The 21954-nt window shown below is 43.7% G+C and overlaps 1 protein-coding gene across 2 annotated transcripts in view; it reads right to left on the reverse strand.

Annotated features, from left to right (window-relative positions):
- The window catches only part of LOC110531265 (pleiomorphic adenoma gene-like 2), a 53442-nt gene extending 32810 nt beyond the window's left edge, over positions 1–20632 (reverse strand). Inside the window, exon 1 of one of the 2 annotated variants that reach the window (XM_036988888.2) lies at positions 20310–20632. The gene's annotated coding sequence lies outside the window, so the exon portion shown is untranslated. The remainder of the gene's footprint in view (positions 1–20309) is intronic. The other variant, XM_036988889.2, reaches the window with a different exon arrangement.
- Between the last annotated feature and the right edge of the window lie 1322 nt (positions 20633–21954).

Consider the following 21954-nt stretch of genomic DNA (forward strand, 5'->3'; position numbering starts at 1 on the left):
ATCCTCCGCGTACAACGAGAGAGACACAGACGGAGAGAGAGAGGGAGTGAGAGGGAGAGGGAGGGAGAGAGACAGACGGAGAGAGAGGGGGAGGGAGAGGGAGGGAGAGAGAGAGACAGATGGAGAGAGAGAGGGAGGGAGAGGGAGGGAGGCAGGGAGAGAGGCAGGTAGAACACCAAATAATGCACGCAGAGCAGAATTAGGCCGATACCCACTAATTATCAAAATCCAGAAAAGAGACGTTAAATTCTATAACCACCTAAAAGGAAGTGATTCACAAACCTTCCATAACAAAGCCATCACCTACAGAGAGATGAACCTGGAGAAGAGTCCCCTAAGCAAGCTGGTCCTGGGGCTCTGTTCACAAACACAAACACACCCTACAGAGCCCCAGGACAACAGCACAATTTGACCCAACCAAATCATGAGAAAACAAAAAGATAATTACTTAACACATTGGAAAGAATTAACAAAAAAAACAGAGCAAACTAGAATGCTATTTGGCCCTAAACTGAGAGTACACAGCGGCAGAATACCTGACCACTGTGACTGACCCAAAATTAAGGAAAGCTTTGACTATGTACAGACTCAGTGAGCATAGCCTTGCTATTGAGAAAGGCCGCCGTAGGCAGACATGGCTCTCAAGAGAAGACAGGCTATGTGCTCACTGCCCACAAAATGAGGTGGAAACTGAGCTGCACTTCCTAACCTCCTGCCCAATGTATGACCATAGAGACATATTTCCCTCAGATTACACAGATCCACAAAGAATTCGAAAACAAATCCAATTTTGAAAAACTCCCATATCTATTGGGTGAAATACCACAGTGTGCCATCACAGCAGCAAGATGTGTGACCTGTTGCCACGAGAAAAGGGCAACCAGTGAAGAACAAACACCATTGTAAATACAACCCATATTTATGCTTATTTATTTTATCTTGTGTCCTTTAACCATTTGTACATTGTTAAAACACTGTATATATATATATATATATATGTATATAATATGACATTTGTAATGTCTTTACTGTTTTGAAACCTCTGTATGTGTAATGTTTACTGTTAATTTTTGTTGTTTTTCACTTTATATATTCACTTTGTATGTTGTCTACCTCACTTGCTTTGGCAATGTTAACACATGTTTCCCATGCCAATAAAGCCCTTGAATTGAATTGAATTGAATTGAGAGAGGAGAGAGAGAGAGAGAGAGAGAGAGAGAGAGAGAGAGAGAGAGAGAAAGGGAGGGAGAGAGAGGGAGAGAGGGAGAGAGAGGGGAGCAAGGAGCGAGAAAGAAGAGGGGAGAGTACCACAGAAAGGGAGTTTATGAGGGGATTGGGTTCAGACTACCTAATGCCCTTTGTGTATGTTTATCTAAGCAAGAGCAAGACGGAGTCAGCAATAGTGAAACTGAAAGAGAGAATTTAGACTTTTCATTGTTAAATCCCTGGTGGCTACAAAGCAGGATCAATGAGACAGCGAGCCAACTTCCCTAAATGTTCTGAAATAATTATAGATTTTTGTATTCAAGCCTAACTCAACAACCAAAAACACTTATCTAAGTTAAACTTTCTTAATGGTTAGTTATTTCTGGTAGTTTGTAGTAAACTCTTCTGGTCCTGTAGGTTCCTCTGGCTGTTACTGTCACCATGTGTGTGTACTGTGACATGCAGCTGGCTCACTGGTCAGTCACACGACATAGATGAGTCTTTGTATCAGGGCTAGAGATATTGGAAACCAGATCAGAGGATGTAAACATGGGAAGAGGTAATACCTCTATCGAGCAGTGTAGTGGCCATTCCTCCATAAGGAATACCAGAGGCAGCCCCCCCCCCCCCCCCCATCCTGCACGGGACAACTCTACAGGTGAATTTCTCTTCAGTATCATGAGAGGATAGGCATGTATGAGAGGGTTGGCAAGAGGGGGAAACGCAAAATGTGTAGAGAGAGAGAGACACAGACAGACAGACAGACAGACAGACAGACAGACAGACAGACAGACAGACAGACAGACAGACAGACAGACAGACAGACAGACAGAGAGAGAGAGAGAGAGAGAGAGAGAGAGGAAGAAAGGCGAAGGGAGAGAGAGAGAAAGGAGAAGGGGGAGAGAGAGCGAGAGAAAGGAGAAGGGGGAGAGAGAGAGAGAGAGAGGAAGAAAGGCGAAGGGAGAGAGAGAGAAAGAAAGAGAGAAAGGAGAAGGAGAGAAAAAGGAGAGTATTAGGTCTGGGGGACTCCCTGTTCAGCAGTTATTCATTAACACATTTTAACACTTTCCTCCTCCGTTCTTCTCCTCCTCAGATATAAAAACACTCTCATTAGAATGACTGGTCTCCACCGCACTACATCCAGTACACTGCAAGTACAACTTGTGTGTGCGTGCGTGTGTGCGTGTGCGTGTGTGCATGTGTGTGTGCGCGTGCGCGCCCTGGACTACTCAGGGAAAGGGAGGTTCAGATTTCAGATGAGAGGTAAAATAGTTAACAGATTGCCCGTCTCAGTACCAGAGGTCCTGCTCAGTACCAGATGAGTCTCAGTCTACAGTACATCTCAGTACCAGATGAGCCTCAGTCTACAGTATATCTCAGTACCAGAGGTCCTGCTCAGTGCCAGATGAGCCTCAGTCTACAGTACATCTCAGTACCAGAGGTCCTGCTCAGTACCAGATGAGTCTCAGTCTACAGTACATCTCAGTACCAGAGGTCATGCTCAGTGCCAGATGAGCCTCAGTTTACAGTACATCTCAGTACCAGGGGTCCTGCTCAGTGCCAGATGAGCCTCAGTCTACAGTATATCTTAGTGCCAGATGAGCCTCAGTCTACAGTACATCTCAGTACCAGAGGTCCTGCTCAGTGCCAGATGAGCCTCAGTCTACAGTATATCTCAGTACCAGAGGTCCTGCTCAGTGCCAGATGAGCCTTAGTCTACAGTATATCTCAGTGCCAGATGAGCCTCAGTCTACAGTACATCTCAGTACCAGAGGTCCTGCTCAGTACCAGATGAGCCTCAGTCTACAGTATATCTCAGTACCAGAGGTCCTGCTCAGTGCCAGATGAGCCTCAGTCTACAGTATATCTCAGTACCAGAGGTCCTGCTCAGTGCCAGATGAGCCTCAATCTACAGTACATCTCAGTACCAGATGAGCCTCAGTCTACAGTATATCTCAGTACCAGAGGTCCTGCTCAGTGCCAGATGAGCCTCAATCTACAGTACATCTCTTTGTCACTTTACCCTAAACATATATATATGGTTTTCAGTAATTACCATAAAAGTACACACAGTGAGCGCCAGGATAATATCATCATATACACGTACAAAAGATTGCTTATCCCCATTCCATACTATTCATTACAATAACAATCATTTAGGAAACGCTACGACTGATCAGTACACTTCACAAATAACAAATAACACAGTGGTGAGCGTGCTGCCATCTAGCTGAGGCCTATGGGAGATCAACTGGTCACTTAAACTACATGGCCAAAGGTATGTGGACACCGGCTCCTTGAACACATCATCCCAAAATCATGGGAATTGATATGACCTTGCCCCCCCCCCCCCACACACACACACACACACACACACACTTTGCTGCTATAACAGCCTCCACTCTTCTGGGAAGGCTTTCCACTAGATGTTGGAACATTTCTGCATGGACTTGCTTCCATTCAGCCACAAGAGCATTAGTGAGGTCGGGCACTGACGTTGGGTGACTAGGCCTGGCTCGCAGTCTGCGTACCAAATCATCCCAAAGGTGTTTGATGGGGTTGAGGTCAGGGCTCTGTGCAGGCCAGTCAAGTTCTTCTACACCGATCTCAACAAACCATTTCTCTATGGACCTCGCTTTGTGCAGGGGGGCATTGTCATGCTAAAACAGGAAAGGGCCTTCCCCAAACTGTTGCCATAAAGTTGGAAGCACAAAATTGTCTAGAATGTCATTGTATGCTGTAGCATTAAGATTCCCTGCACTGGAACTAAGGGGCCCGAAAAATGAAAAACAGCCCCAGACCATTATTCCTCCTCCACCAAACTTTACAGTTGGCACTATGCATTGGGGCAGGTAGCATTCTTCTGGCATCCGCCAAACACCCAGATTCATTCATCGGACTGCCAGATGTTGAAGCGTGATTCATCACTCTAGAGAACGTGTTTCCACTGCGCAAGAGTCCAATGGTGGCGAGCTCTACACCTCTCCAGCCGACACTTGGCAGTGCACATGGTGATCTTAGGCTTGTGTGCGGCTCCTTGGCCATGGAAACTAATTTCAAAAAGCTCCTGGTGAACAGTGCTGACATTGCTTCCAGAGGCATTATGTATTTCAGCGATCCCGTTCGGTGAGCTTGTGTGGCCTACCACCTACCGTTGTTTCTCCTAGACTTTTCCACTTCACAATAACAGCTCTCTAGAGGGTAGTGAGGTCTGCCCAACGTATCACCGGGGGCAAACTACCTGCCCTCCAGGACACCTACACCACCCGATGTCACAGGAAGGCCAAAAATATCATCAAGGACATCAACCACCCGAGCCACTGCCTGTTCACCCCGCTATCATCCAGAAGACGAGATCAGTACAGGTGCATCAAAGCTGGGACCGAGACACAGAAAACAGCTTCTATCTCAAGGCCACCAGATTGTTAAATAGCCATCACTAGGCGGCTTCTACCCGGTTACGTAACCCTGCACCTTAGAGGCTGCTGCCCCATATACATAGACATGGAATCACTGGCCACTTTAACAATGGAACACTAGTCACTAATAATGTTGACATATTTTGCATTACTCATCTCATACAGTGCCTTGCAAAAGTATTTGGCCCCCTTGAACTTTGCGACCTTTTGCCACATTTCAGGCTTCAAACATAAAGATATAAAACTGTATTTTTTGTGAAGAATCAACAACAAGTGGGACACAATCATGAAGTGGAACGACATTTATTGGATATTTAAAACTTTTTTAACAAATCAAAAACTGAAAAATTGGGCGTGCAAAATTATTCAGCCCCTTTACTTTCAGTGCAGCAAACTCTCTCCAGAAGTTCAGTGAGGATCTCTGAATGATCCAATGTTGACCTAAATGACTAATGATGATAAATACAATCCACCTGTGTGTAATCAAGTCTCCGTATAAATGCACCTGCACTGTGATAGTCTCAGAGGTCCGTTAAAAGCGCAGAGAGCATCATGAAGAACAAGGAACACACCAGGCAGGTCCGAGATACTGTTGTGAAGAAGTTTAAAGCCGGATTTGGATACAAAAAGATTTCCCAAGCTTTAAACATCCCAAGGAGCACTGTGCAAGCGATAATATTGAAAGGGAAGGAGTATCAGACACTGCAAATCTACCAAGACCTGGCCGTCCCTCTAAACTTTCAGCTCATACAAGGAGAAGACTGATCAGAGATGCAGCCAAGAGGCCCATGATCACTCTGGATGAACTGCAGAGATCTACAGCTGAGGTGGGAGACTCTGTCCATAGGACAACAATCAGTCGTATATTGCACAAATCTGGCCTTTATGGAAGAGTGGCAAGAAGAAAGCCATTTCTTAAAGATATCCATAAAAAGTGTTGTTTAAAGTTTGCCACAAGCCACCTGGGAGACACACCAAACATGTGGAAGAAGGTGCTCTGGTCAGATGAAACCAAAATTGAACTTTTTGGCAACAATGCAAAACGTTATGTTTGGCGTAAAAGCAACACAGCTGAACACACCATCCCCACTGTCAAACATGGTGGTGGCAGCATCATGGTTTGGGCCTGCTTTTCTTCAGCAGGGACAGGGAAGATGGTTAAAATTGATGGGAAGATGGATGGAGCCAAATACAGGACCATTCTGGAAGAAAACCTGATGGAGTCTGCAAAAGACCTGAGACTGGGACGGAGATTTGTCTTCCAACAAGACAATGATCCAAAACATAAAGCAAAATCTACAATGGAATGGTTCAAAAATAAACATATCCAGGTGTTAGAATGGCCAAGTCAAAGTCCAGACCTGAATCCAATCGAGAATCTGTGGAAAGAACTGAAAACTGCTGTTCACAAATGCTCTCCATCCAACCTCACTGAGCTCGAGCTGTTTTGCAAGGAGGAATGGGGAAAAAAGTCAGTCTCTCGATGTGCAAAACTGATAGAGACATACCCCAAGCGACTTACAGCTGTAATCGCAGCAAAAGGTGGCGCTACAAAGTATTAACTTAAGGGGGCTGAATAATTTTGCACGCCTAATTTTTCAGTTTTTGATTTGTTAAAAAAGTTTGAAATATCCAATAAATGTCGTTCCACTTCATGATTGTGTCCCACTTGTTGTTGATTCTTCACAAAAAAATACAGTTTTATATCTTTATGTTTGAAGCCTGAAATGTGGCAAAAGGTCGCAAAGTTCAAGGGGGCCGAATACTTTCGCAAGGCACTGTATGTATACTGTTTTCTAAAATATTTCTCATCCAAATATTTCTATATTCTTAATTCCATTCCTTTACATTTGTGTGTATTGTTGTGAAATGTTAGATATTACTTGTTAGATATTACTTGTTAGATATTACTGCACTGTTGGAGATAGAAACACAAGCATTTTGTTACACCCGCAATAACATCAGCTAAACATGTGTGTGTGACCAATAACATCAGCTAAACATGTGTATGTGACCAATAACATCAGCTAAACATGTGTATGTGACCAATAACATCAGCTAAACATGTGTATGTGACCAATAACATCAGCTAAACATGTGTATGTGACCAATAACATCTGTTAAGGTTATACATGTGTATGTGACCAATAACATCAGCTAAACATGTGTATGTGACCAATAACATCAGCTAAACATGTGTATGTGACCAATAACATCAGCTAAACATGTGTATGTGACCAATAACATCAGCTAAACATGTGTATGTGACCAATAACATCAGCTAAACATGTGTGTGTGACCAATAACATCAGCTAAACATGTGTATGTGACCAATAACATCAGCTAAACATGTGTATGTGACCAATAACATCTGCTAAGCACGTGTATGTGACCAATAAAATTGGATTAGATTTGACTTTACAGTTGGCCAGGGCAGCTCTAGCAGGGCAGATATTTGACAAACTGACTTGTTGGAAAGGTGGCATCCCATGACGGTGCCACTGAGCTCTTCAGTTCGGGCCATTCTACTGCCAATGTTTGTCTATGGAGAGTGCATGGCTGTGTGCTCAATTTTATACCCCCTGTCAGCAACGGGCTGAAACAGACGAATCCACTACATCTGAAAGGGTGTCTGCATACTTTTGTAGTGTTTCTCCACAGAAACACAGAGCAAACTGGCAAGTACTGTACTTCAATATTTGTACTAAAAGGTGCTAAACAGAAGAGCATTGAATAAACATCTCTCTCTCTCGTCACAGTTTTGGTGTTTAGGCAAGATGAAAGTATATTCACTTATGGAAGTATCTCCTGTTTTGGAGAATATGGACAAAAATAACTAAACTGATACGACAAATCTAATTCCAAATGTACGCAGATAGAATGGGCAAAAAACTAGCTAATAGGCTAATGGAGCGCAGCCCTACAACACAACAGCAAAACAGTAAAAGTCAGCAGAGACATATGAACGTTAGATAGACACCAAGTTCCAATGGTCTCTCTCAAAAGCTCTCTACCTCTTTACCAAGTCACATCCATTGATGAAGACACGAATGTGTATGTGAATTTAGGGTATTTTGAGCTGGTTGAGTTTTTACAGAAACTCTCTGGCGGTTGTATCTCTATGAGCTGAACATGTCTGGATACAGATCTGCCCCCCCCCCCCCCCCCCTGTCACTGTGGCGTCCAGCAGGCAGTGGAGGCGGTGAGCACAGAGATATGTGCAGAAAGTCACTCGCTGGCAAAATGAGGCCATTCAACCACATGGCCAGTGTGAAGAGGACCCACTGGCCCGCGATTGGCCAGCCCACACTGGGGAAGGGGAGGACACCGTACAGAGAGGAAGGGGGAGAGAGGGAGAGAGAGAGAGAGAGAGATACGGTCACGTGATCTAGTCCAGCAGAGAGCTGTATAATAGGCCCTCTCTCGGAGTAGAGAGGCAAAGGCTGGATGTGAACCAAAATCCCTCTACCACACACAGGCTGGGCATTGTTGCCTCTTCACCAGACTCCATCTCAGGGGGCACTTTATCATTCAATTAGGACAGCTTTCACACCAGACACCAGAGAAAGGGGACCTTCAATCAAACTCTAAAAACTCACACTAAAGCTGGAGGGAACACAGTAAAGGGACTCAAAGTTGTCACTCCACTTACATTTTTTTTTTGTGTGTGTGTTGTCATCCAAGACTTTGAGGAGAGAGGAAGAGAGAGGAAGAGGAAGAGAGAGGAAGAGGAAGAAATGTGACAGGAAGGAAAAGAGAGGGGAAGTATCTAGGCGGGACAACATGCAGTCAACCACGTGTTCATGAAGGGTACGCCATATATGTGTGAATGGGGGAGAGAGGTGGGAGGATGTCAGAGAGGCGGGAGGATGTCAGAGAGGCGGGAGGATGTCAGAGGTGGGAGGATGTCAGAGAGGTGGGAGGATGTCAGAGAGGTGGGGGGATGTCAGAGAGGTGGGAGGATGTCAGAGAGGTGGGAGGATGTCAGAGAGGAGGGAGGATGTCAGAGAGGAGGGAGGATGTCAGAGAGGTGGGAGGATGAGACAGAGGTGGGAGGATGTCAGAGAGGTGGGAGGATGTCAGAGAGGTGGGAGGATGAGACAGGTGGGAGGATGTCAGAGAGGTGGGAGGATGAGACAGGTGGGAGGATGAGAGAGGTGGGAGGATATCAGAGAGGTGGGAGGATGTCAGAGAGGCGGGAGGATGTCAGAGAGGCGGGAGGATGTCAGAGAGGCGGGAGGATGTCAGAGAGGTGGGAGGATGAGACAGAGGTGGGAGGATGAGACAGAGGTGGGAGGATGAGACAGAGGTGGGAGGATGAGACAGAGGTGGGAGGATGAGACAGAGGTGGGAGGATGTCAGAGAGGTGGGAGGATGAGACAGGTGGGAGGATGTCAGAGAGGTGGGAGGATGAGACAGGTGGGAGGATGAGAGAGGTGGGAGGATATCAGAGAGGTGGGAGGATGAGAGAGGTGGGAGGATATCAGAGAGGTGGGAGGATGAGAGAGGTGGGAGGATGAGAGAGGTGGGAGGATGTCAGAGAGGTGGAAGGATCAGAGGTGGGAGGATGAGAGAGGTGGGAGGATGTCAGAGCGGTGGAAGGATCAGAGGTGGGAGGATGAGAGAGGTGGGAGGATGTCAGAGCGGTGGAAGGATCAGAGAGGTGGGAGGATGAGAGAGGTGGGAGGATGAGAGAGTGAACAGAGGACATTCACCTAGACGCAGAGCAAAGCTGCGGTACCTGATGGACTTTCCCCTCCCATATACTCTAATGTCCTAATGAAGTTCTCTCCACATTTAGAAATGCGCAGCGTGGTACGTGTTCATGCTCTTTATTAAAACAAGCGAACATTGAAACTAAACAATAAACACGTGAAATAACCAACCCAAACAGTTCCGTGTGGAACACACAGACACAGAAAATAAACACCAACCGAAACAGTTCCGTGTGGAACACAGAGACACAGAAAATAAACACCAACCCAAACAGTTCCGTGTGGAACACACAGACACAGAAAATAAACACCAACCCAAACAGTTCCGTGTGGAACACACAGACACAGAAAATAAACACCAACCGAAACAGTTCCGTGTGGAACACAGAGACACAGAAAATAAACACCAACCCAAACAGTTCTGTGTGGAACACACAGACACAGAAAATAAACACCAACCCAAACAGTTCTGTGTGGAACACAGAGACACAGAAAATAAACACCAACCCAAACAGTTCCGTGTGGAACACACAGACACAGAAAATAAACACCAACCGAAACAGTTCCGTGTGGAACACACAGACACAGAAAATAAACACCCACCCAAACAGTTCCGTGTGGAACACACAGACACAGAAAATAAACACCCACCCAAACAGTTCCGTGTGGAACACACAGACACAGAAAATAAACACCCACCAAACACAAGTGGGAAAGGCTACCTAAGTATGATTCTCAATCAGAGACAACTAACGACACCTGCCTCTGATTGAGGACCATACCAGGCCAAACGCAAAACACACAACATAGAAAACGGAACATAGACAACCCACCCAACTCACGCCCTGACCATACTAAAACAAAGTCATAACAAAGGAACTAAGGTCAGAACGTGACAGAAATCCAATGTTCAGACAATGTTCATATTCCCTCATCTCTCAATGTATGCATCCTTACCTTCACCACCCTCTCAAATGTTTTGGCCAAACGTTGTGAGCTTTGAATGTTACCAAAAAAAGTGGGAATCATTTCACACAGTCTCAACTTCATGTTTTTCTACTTCTTTCTAATAGGGAGAGATGCTTTCTTGTCATCTAAGGAGGGAGAGATGCTTTCTTGTCATCTAAGGAGGGAGAGATGCTTTCTTGTCATCTAAGGAGGGAGAGATGCTTTCTTATCATCTAAGGATGGAGAGATGCTTTCTTGTCATCTAAGGATGGAGAGATGCTTTCTTGTCATCTAAGGAGGGAGAGATGCTTTCTTGTCATCTAAGGATGGAGAGATGCTTTCTTGTCATCTAAGGATGGAGAGATGCTTTCTTGTCATCTAAGGAGGGAGAGATGCTTTATTGTCATCTAAGGAGGGAGAGATGCTTTCTTATCATCTAAGGATGGAGAGATGCTTTCTTGTCATCTAAGGATGGAGAGATGCTTTCTTGTCATCTAAGGAGGGAGAGATGCTTTCTTGTCATCTAAGGATGGAGAGATGCTTTCTTGTCATCTAAGGAGGGAGAGATGCTTTCTTATCATCTAAGGATGGAGAGATGCTTTCTTGTCATCTAAGGATGGAGAGATGCTTTCTTGTCATCTAAGGGTGGAGAGATGCTTTCTTATCATCTAAGGATGGAGAGATGCTTTCTTGTCATCTAAGGATGGAGAGATGCTTTCTTGTCATCTAAGGATGGAGAGATGCTTTCTTGTCATCTAAGGAGGGAGAGATGCTTTCTTGTCATCTAAGGATGGAGAGATGCTTTCTTATCATCTAAGGATGGAGAGATGCTTTCTTGTCATCTAAGGATGGAGAGATGCTTTCTTGTCATCTAAGGATGGAGAGATGCTTTCTTGTCATCTAAGGAGGGAGAGATGCTTTATTGTCATCTAAGGAGGGAGAGATGCTTTCTTGTCATCTAAGGAGGGAGAGATGCTTTCTTGTCATCTAAGGAGGGAGAGATGCTTTCTTGTCATCTAAGGAGAGAGAGATGCTTTCTTGTCATCTAAGGAGGGAGATATGCTTTCTTGTCATCTAAGGAGGGAGAGATGCTTTCTTGTCATCTAAGGAGGGAGAGATGCTTTCTTGTCATCTAAGGAGGGAGAGATGCTTTCTTGTCATCTAAGGAGGGAGAGATGCTTTCTTGTCATCTAAGGAGGGAGAGATGCTTTCTTGTCATCTAAGGAGGGAGAGATGCTTTCTTGTCATCTAAGGATGGAGAGATGCTTTCTTGTCATCTAAGGAGGATAGAGATGCTTTCTTATCATCTAAGGATGGAGAGATGCTTTCTTGTCATCTAAGGAGGGAGAGATGCTTTCGTTGGTATAATTTTTGAGGGGTTGGGATTGTGGAACAGGGTGGGGTTGTGGAGCAGGGTGGGATTGTGGAGCAGGGTGGGGTTGTGGAGGGGTTGTTAAAAATCACTTGAGAAGAAGGAAGGGGTAATGTGTCACCAGACATGGTGTCTGGCTGTGTTCTGCTCTGAGTGTGAGTCAGGCATTACTCTCAGTACTACAGTCCTCTGATCCTCAGTACTACAGTCCTCTGATCCTCAGTACTACAGTCCTCTGATCCTCAGTACTACAGTCCTCTGATCCTCAGTACTACAGTCCTCTGATCCTCAGTACTACAGTCCTCTGATCCTCAGTACTACAGTCCTCTGATCCTCAGTACTACAGTCCTCTGATCCTCAGTACTACAGTCGTGGCCAGAAGTTTTGAGAATGACACATATATTAATTTCCACAAAGTTTGCTGCTTCAGTGTCTTTAGATATTTTTGTCAGATCTTACTATGGAATACTGAAGTATAATTACAAGCATTTCATAAGTGTCAAAGGCTTTTATTGACAATTACATGAAGTTGATGCAAAGAGCCAATATTTGCAGTGTTGACCCTTCTTTTTCAATACCTCTGCAATCCACCCTGGCATGCTGTCAATTAACTTCTGGGCCGCATCTGGCAGCCCATTCTTGCATAATCAATGCTTGGAGTTTGTCAGAATGTGTGGGTTTTTGTTCGTCCACCCGCTTCTTGAGGATTGACCACAAGTTCTCAATGGGATTAAGGTCTGGGGAGTTTCCTGGCCATGGACACAAAATGTCGATGTTTTGTTCCCCGAGCCACTTAGTTATCACTTTTGCCTTATGGCAAGGTGCTCCATCATGCTGGAAAAGGCATTGTTCGTCACCAAACTGTTCCTGGATGGTTGGGAGAAGTTGCTCTCAGAGGATGTGTTGGTACCATTCTCTATTCATGGCTGTGTTCGTAGGCAAAATTGTGAGTGAGCCCCCGCCGTTGGCTGAGAAGCAACCCCATACATGAATGGTCTCAGGATGCTCTACTGTTGGCATGACACATGACTGATGGTAGCGCTCACCTTGTCTTCTCCGGACAAGGCCCCTAACAATCGGAAAGGGGATTCATCAGAGAAAATGACTTAGCAGTCCAATCCCTGTACCTCAGCAGTCCTCCCCAGAATATCAGTCTGTCCCTGATGTTTTTCCTGGAGAGAAGTGGCTTCTGTGCTGCCCTTCTTGACACCAGGCCATCCTCCAAAAGTCTTCACCTCACTGTGCGTGCAGTGCAAGCTCTGTACTGGTGGTGCCCTGATCCCGCAACTGAATCAACTTTAGGAGACGGTCCTGGCGCTTGCTGGACTTTCTTGGGCGCCCTGAAGCCTTCTTCATAACAATTGAACCGCTCTCCTTGATGTTCTTGATGATCTGATAAATCACTACAGTCCCTCTCTGATCCTCTCAGTATTACAGTTCCTCTCTGATCCTCTCTGATCCTCTCAGTACTACAGTTCCTCTCTGATCCTCTCAGTACTACAGTTCCCCTCTGATCCTCTCAGTACTACAGTACCTCTCTGATCCTCTCAGTACTACAGTACCTCTCTGATCCTCTCAGTACTACAGATCCTCTCTGATCCTCTCAGTACTACAGTTCCTCTCTGATCCTCTCAGTACTACAGTTCCCCTCTGATCCTCTCTGATCCTCTCAGTACTACAGTTCCCCCTCTGATCCTCTCAGTACTACAGTTCCTCTCAGTTCCTCTCAGTACTACAGTTCCTCAAAGTACTACTGTTCCCCTCTGATCCTCATAGTACTACAGTTCCTCTCAGTTCCTCTCAGTACTACAGTTCCTCAAAGTACTACTGTTCCCCTCTGATTCTCTCAGTACTACAGTTCCTCTCTGTTCCTCACTGATCCTCTCAGTACTACAGTTCCTCTCTGATCCTCTCAGTACTACAGTTCCTCTCAGTACTACAGTTCCTCTCTGATCCTCTCAGAACTACAGTTCCTCTCAGTTCCCCTCTGATCCTCTCAGTACTACAGTTCCTCTCAGTTCCCCTCTGATCCTCTCAGTACTACAGTTCCTCTCAATACTACAGTTCCCCTCTGATCCTCTCAGTACTACAGATTCTCTCTGATCCTCTCAGTACTACAGTTCCTCTCTGATCCTCTCAGTACTACAGTTCCCCTCTGATCCTCTCAGTACTACAGTTCCTCTCTGATCCTCTCAGTACTACAGTTCCTCTCTGATCCTCTCAGTACTACAGTTCCCTCTGATCCTCTCAGTACTACAGTTCCTCTCTGATCCTCTCAGTACTATAGTTCCTCTCTGATCCTCTCTGATCCTCTCAGTACTACAGTTCCTCTCTGATCCTCTCAGTACTATAGTTCCTCTCTGATCCTCTCAGTACTACAGTTCCTCTCAGTTCCTCTCTGATCCTCTCAGTACTACAGTTCCTCTCTGATCCTCTCAGTACTACAGTTCCTCTCTGATCCCCTCTGATCCTCTCAGTACTACAGTTCCTCTCAGTTCCCCTTTGATCCTCTCAGTACTACAGTTCCTCTCAGTTCCCCTCTGATCCTCTCAGTACTACAGTTCCTCTCAGTTCCCCTCTGATCCTCTCAGTACTACAGTTCCTCTCTGATCCTCTCAGTACTACAGTTCCTCTCTGATCCTCTCAGTACTACAGTTCCTCTCAGTTCCCCTCTGATCCTCTCAGTACTACAGTTCCCCTCTGATCCTCTCAGTACTACAGTTCCTCTCTGATCCTCTCAGTACTACAGTTCCCCTCTGATCCTCTCAGTACTATAGTTCCTCTCAGTTCCCCTCTGATCCTCTCAGTACTACAGTTCCTCTCAGTTCCCCTCTGATCCTCTCAGTACTACAGTTCCTCTCTGATCCTCTCAGTACTACAGTTCCTCTCAGTTCCCCTCTGATCCCCTCTGATTCACTGACACATAAAATGGCATAACTGGATCGGTGCATATTTAAGGCATTACAGGGCTAAGAGGAATAACTCCCTCCCTAGGCAGGGATATGACTCACGTTTAGGTATATCTTATTTTCATTATTTCCAAACCCTTTAATGCAAACCTACATGTTCTCCTGCCACTTACCTAAACGTAGCATCTTTAGAAATAATGGTAGAGAATGATCCGAGGTGAGGTTTTGCTTAGTGGAGTTCAAGATACACAAACTGTCAGTCTGTCTCAAGGCTTCAACGTAACGGAATCTACGTTGCAGTTCTTACACAGTAAATATATTTCCCACAGTCATAAAATCACAGAATCCCTTTGGGTACTGTAAAACATTATACAACTGCCAGGTAGGCTCACGTCACAGTTTAAAGTGTTTCCGCAGGCAGTAGTTTATGAACAAAGATATTAAATAAACATTGGCGTGAGCAATTTAACCTGACCTTTATATTTAGACTCTGACTTGGTCATTTTTCTGAATAATAATCACATCAGGAATAAAAAATGAAATCGATGCATTTGACTTCAGGGGGAAAAGTTCTCCATTTCTGATAGATACCTTGACATATGTCTATCTATATATACATAGTCCTCCAGTCTTCGTTTCTCCTGTACATCAGCTTAATATTTTACCAAACTGGATGAGAAGGATGGAGGACAGAGAGAGAGAGAGAGAGAGAGAGAGAGAGAGAGAGGGGAGTCTTTGTTTCTCCTGTACATCAGCTTTTACCAAACTGGATGAGATGGATGGAGGACAGAGAGAGAGAGAGAGAGAGAGAGAGGGGAGTCTTCGTTTCTCCTGTACATCAGCTTTTACCAAACTGGATGACATGGATGGAGGACAGAGAGAGAGAAAGAGAGAGAGAGGGGAGTCTTCGTTTCTCCTGTACATCAGCTTTTACCAAACTGGATGAGATGGATGGAGGACAGAGAGAGAGAGAGAGAGAGAGAGAGAGAGAGAGAGAGAGAGAGAGAGAGAGAGAGGGGGGGGGGGGGGGGGGGGGGGAGTCTTCGTTTCTCCTGTACATCAGCTTAATCTTTTACCAAACTGGGCCCTCAGATAGCAGTTGTATATCAACTGATCTCATCATTATTCTGTTTGGAAAGAACCATGACATGTCCCAGTATGTTTTGAGAATGAAACCATATGTCAAAGACAATGAACTGACAGCGAAGTCCCAAAAACAAAACAACGTGTTTACTGCAGAGAGAAAAGACAGGCAATACATCTAGAACAGACACCATAGAGGAAGTAGCCCTGAGGGGTGTAAGCCCCAGTCTTTGGATGAGATGGATGGAGGACAGAGAGAGAGAGAGAGAGAGAGAGAGAGAGAGAGAGAGAGAGAGAGAGAGAGGAGAGAGAAAGACAGGGGAAAGGAGGGGTGTAAGCCCCAGTCTTTGGATGAGATGGATGGAGGACAGAGAGAGAGGGAGGGGACAGAGGGAGAGGTGTAAGTGGTGCTTCGTGATGGATGGAACTAGGTCCTCCGCTCTTCCCAGAAAAAAAATCCAGAAGGAAAAGTGTCAGTATGTGGTTCAAGCATGTAGCATTATCGCACTACTACAGACCTGCACACCGCAAGGACCATCAGAACGTGCAACGGCCCTGAGCAACGTCTACCAGTCTGAATGTATCTACATAAATGTGTGTCTCATATGTTCAACTGTGTGTGTGTGTGTGTGTGTGTGTGTGTGTGTGTGTGTGTGTGTGTGTGTGTGTGTGTGTGTGTGTGTGTGTGTGTGTGTGCAACAACGTTCAAATATATTTATATTTAAATATATAAATATATGTTATTTGCTTGGTGAAAATGAGTTGTTAAAATTGTTTTCAGAATTAATGCTGTTGCTGCTGCATGCATGCAAACACACACACACACACACACACACACACACACACACACGCTGCCTTCAAAACATGATCCAGTCAGTTTCCCTTCAAATCTCAACAAGGTTTTAGAAAATTGGTTCATGGCAATTAGATTTTTTTTAGATTTTGGATACAGGTAGATCTTCATACTGGTATATATAAATATATATACCCATTATATACCCAATATATACCCATAATGAAAATGATAAATAAATATATAAATAATAAGTATTGAACCAAATTCAAAACAAAGCTGACAGAAAACAGGGGGGTTTGAGAAAGTCTTTAGGAAAATAAAATGAACAAACATTAAAAACATGTCACACTTTAACCAAACCATAGATATAAGTGAAATGCCATTGCTTCGTTTAATTGATAACTATGTTCATCAAATAAACAGAACAACTTTGTGTGCGTGGTGAATCACCACTTAGCCAACCGTTGGAAGAGTTATCTACTTATCTCTATGGTGCTGGACAGTTCAGCAGCGATGACGATGATTTGGGAGTGCTATTAGCCCTGTGAACTTGGCCCTGATGTTATCTCTCTGAGTTGGAGTGACCAAAGCAACCACAGGGTTCAACGGTCAGCAGGGCTACTGTGTGTGAAACACTACATCATATAACTCAAATAAATAATTGTTCCCTTCTCGGTTGACGCACACACGCGCACACACACACACACACACACACACGAGGGTGCTGAGGGGAGGACGGCTCATAATAATGTCTGGAACGGAGCAAATGGAATGGCATCAAACACATGGAAACCATGGAAACCATGGAAACCATGGAAACCATGTGTTTGATGTATTTGATATGATTCCACTGATTCTGCTCCAGTCATTACCACGAGCTCGCCCTCCCCAATTAAGGTGCCACCAACCTCCTGTGCGGTTCACACACTTTGAGAGACAAGACTTCCTCTGATGCCCATGATCCGCGGCAGTTCTCAGGCTCCCAATCTGCCTGTTTTTCTCATGCTTTCTTGAGAAAATAACTAAATAGAACAATCTTGTTGCCGCCTTGATGCTAACATCCATTGTTACGCGAACCCACTGTCCCCGCCGGGCCTCGCCACTCCTCCGTGCTCCCCAGAAGGTGAATAAATACAAAAAAATCTCCCTGTTCTTCTCTGGTTATTAGCTACCATGTGTTTTTCCTGAGAGCTGTCCTTCCCATTAACCCAACTGATGCTCTTTTCTCATGGAAATCAGCCTCCTACCCAAAGAGGTGAAGGGGATTGTGGGACATTTCCAGAGGAAGCAAGGGGACCTCCCTCCACCACACACAAAAAACATTTCTCTATCAAAGGCAAACATGTAGCGTGTTGGCTTCCCACCACACAGGCTGAGCTCATGTATAAGGTAATCAAAAGATGTTGTATAAGTATTTCAAAAGTTTTTCAAGAGTATTCAAAATGTTTATCCATGGAAAAACTACCTTTCGCTGAATAAAACATACTTATCTACAAAAACAAGGATGAGGAAAAATAAATATATTTAGTCAAGTTTAATGTGATATTACTAGGTTATTTGTAATTCAAATCAGTCTTTTCCACAAAGAACATGCTTCTAAAAACTGTTCAACTTTGAAATGTTTACATTCATTTAAAAAATATACATCTTAAATTGTCCTTGTCAAAGGTTTGTTTTGAGAAGTTTCATTGAATATTGAATATAAAACCAGGTGATTTATTGTGGGGTTACCACTATTTCAGAAGTAGACTATATCCACTGCCTATTTATTCCAGATGTGACGTTGTAGCCTACACATGCATCAAGTTTCTATTTAACTTAAGTTTGACCTAAGTCTCACTCAGAAATAATGAGGAAAAGAACAAACGTCAACATTTGCGTCTCAACTTGCACTGCAATTGTCAAAAAACAAAAAGGCATTGTCATGTGACGTTCTCAACTTCCATTTCCTTATTATGTGGCTGCAGGCAGTGGACATGAGGCCTTGATGGAGGGAGCATGCTCGTGTCAGACCTGCCATAACGGCGAGGAGGCGATTTGTTGCCTCACAACATGTCGTGGTGATTAGTAGGTAGCCAAGCCTAGACAACTATGCATAAATGTAGCCCACAGTGTCTATAGGCGGTTCAATTTTTCGGGGATGCATATTGTTTATTTATCCTGCAACATTGTTGCCAAATAAAGCAACGTTGTATCTATAGGTCTACTTTACGCCAAGTAGCCATACGTTCACACTGAAAGCATAGCCTGTACGAAGTCGAAACATTCAATAAGTAGTTAGCAATAGCATTGATAGCCGAGTAGGCTATAATAGTCTAGTGACGTAAAACGAAATGATTGAAACTACTAAAAGTCATTCGCAGCCTCCCAACACGCCAATACGTCATAGGAGTTTTGACATGTCGCTCAATGTTTCAGGCTCCGTTCTGGGGCAATAATGGGAGTAGCGTTGCAATGTGGGTTTGGTACAATTGATGATGATTAATTATACAGCCGTATCTGCACACACACAAGTCCTCTGTTACAATGTAGGCCTAAATGCACGTACTATTAGGCTACGATGTGGATCATTGACATCACTATCGCCATTGGAAGTCTTCTTTTTGCGTGTATAATGTAGGTTACATCATAACATGAAAATAAGCTAAACACTGCTAAATACAAAATGAGGCCCATTGCCTAAAATATTATTAAAGATAATAATTGAGATCAGCCAGTGCAGACAACAGAATCACATGTTGCTTCTCAGAATATGTTTTCTTAGAGCCAGATGTTGTTTGACAAAACAGTTTGAAACGAAATTACAAAGTTCAACAACAGAACAACAACAAAGGTGTATCAGTGCGGCAGGGTAGCCTAGTGGTTAGAGCGTTGGACTAGTAACCGGAAGGTTGCAAGTTCAAATCCCCGAGCTGACAAGGTACAAATCTGTCGTTCTGCCCCTGAACAGGCAGTTAACCCACTGTTCCTAGGCCGTCATTGAAAATAAGAATTTGTTCTTAACTGACTTGCCTAGTAAAATAAATTTAAAAAATGGAAATGATCCCCCCCCCGCATCAATAACATGACCTTGCCCCCTTCTAAGGGCTTGCTATAGTGTTATTACGACACACACACACACACACAAGGAGACGCAAAAGTCGCATAGCCCCTCAATCCGCCCGAAACGTTCAATCAGCGACAACCACATGACACAAGCCATTACAGTATGGATGAACTGTCGAAGGAAAACACTCAAATAGTTAACACTTCTATGGTGTGCTGATTTTGAACGCCTGAAAATCAAGCAACAACGTCCATGAATTAGGATATTGTGCATGTAAACATTGAATGTCACATGTGTAGTTGGCAGACCTACTTAAAAAATCGGAGTAGTTTACTATTTCAAATACAACAGGGACGTCCCTTCTTCTATCTCCCTCGCTCTTCTGCAGTAGCATGTTCACCATGATAAATATTCAGAAATGATTTAAAATGCTGCAATTTGTAGAAAAATCGCACCGAACATCAATCATCATTGCCAAAGCCATCATTAACACAATGCATAATGTTTACAACTTCAATTATTTAAATGTATGACACATTTATCGACAAAAATTGCAGCGAAGAAACGATCGCGTAATTAAGATTTAAATAGCCCGATGCTGACATACTTCTACAAAATAAGATAAATTAAACCGTGTCCGATTGCAGAACTACAACAGATCACTGATAATTGACATGTCGTGAACATCAATCTATCGATACTCATTGAAGAAAGTTGCTGTAATAATCTAAATCTTTTTTTTTTTTTTTAAACATGCACACATCAGAACGTGCAGCTACATTATGAGATCTGACAAAAAACGAGCAGTTACCCACCAAAAAGTTTCCAGCGCCGCATTAGTCGATGTCTCACGGAACCCCGGTAACATTCCATCACCGACTATTCGCAAACATACGGTGGGAGAGACTCCACGCCACCTTTCACGGTCTTTCTTCCCTCGATCTGTTGTTTGATTTAAAAAAAATAATAATCTAAAATGTTCTATAATGTGTCTATATTCGGGGCCTGACTGTGTCTCTGTCTCGCTCTCAGGCTGCAGCGAGTTATGGGGCGCGAGCATTGTGGGAATGTGACGTCAGGCCACTTTCACCAACTTTTTTCTACTAGGGACATGCAGTTTACTCTGTCGTGCTAGACTGACGTTTTCACAGTACTGGTTATGGCAATATATAACTGATTCGACAGCAGCCTACCCTCTCAGTATACACAACTAACGGAGATATTTAAACTTTAGACAGATTTAATATAACAATAAATAAGAAGGGTAAACAAAGTAAGATAAATAAACATTTATATTACAATTTCACATATACAATCATTATAGTCTATATATATTTCTGATCAACAGATCTATATATTTGAAGAATATTAATGTTATTTTCGATATACATTTTATTATATCCTATTGATTTGGCATTGTTTGTTGCTGAAAATGATAATCGAGGCATATTTATTGAATAAAATGTTTATTTATGTCAAAACGGCAATCTCATGTATTTGTACAATATTGCTTAATCAACACTTTTACATTGATTATATTGAGAGGTAACTGTATAGGCCTATGAGATAGCCTATGTTTAACTGATAACCTGTGCTTTGCAAGTAATCCCACTCATTACGTTATTCATATTGGTTTGTTTATTCGTTTATGTTTGGGTTTTATAATACTGAACGAATATTTTAGAAATATATAGAGAGTTTCAAGTTTGTGTAATTATTCATAATTCATGTCATTTTATAGGTAACTCTTCGACATATAATTTTCATGTGGCCAATAGATGTTTTAAATGGTAATGTAAGCTTACTAAAATGTTTAAAACTATGGAATTATTAATTATTAATTAACTGTGCATGCACACCATAAAACATTCTACTAAATTGAGTAGCTAAATTATGAAAGATGTTTCTACATATGAACACATCTATTACTCTCCATTTTAGGGGGACTTAAATTCAACTGTTACAAAATATCACCACACAGAGGTCCTGATAGTACAACAAATTCAGCTCTTCACACAAACGCCACCAGCTCTGGAATGCGGAGCGTGGGTCCCACGTCCGAATGCGATGCTCTGGTGGTCCCATTTCACCTTGTGTTTTTTTGGGCGAAAGAATTACTTCCAGGGCGTATCAACCCGTTTCCTCGTCACCCCAACCCCCTCCCCATCCCTTCCATACGCTTCCAAACCGCGGATGGAAGTGTTTGTGTATGAGAAAGAGTAGGGGGTGGGGAGCAAGAGTCTTAAATAAGCCTTTCGGCGTGTTCAATGGAGTGGGGTGGGGGGGGGGGGGGGGGGGGGACACGTTTTGTTGGTATCATACTAAGGAAATACATCCGAACCATATTAGCCGGCCTGTTGCAACATTGTTCACTGATATGGATAGTAAGATAATATATTGGAATGTTTTGTAACAAAGACAAATGGAAAGTATCATGAAAACGATTCATCATTTGGACTG

The sequence above is a fragment of the Oncorhynchus mykiss genome, chromosome 9 (assembly GCF_057628025.1).
Source record: "Oncorhynchus mykiss isolate SJ-2025 chromosome 9, ASM5762802v1, whole genome shotgun sequence".
Taxonomy (NCBI): Eukaryota; Metazoa; Chordata; class Actinopteri; order Salmoniformes; family Salmonidae; genus Oncorhynchus; species Oncorhynchus mykiss.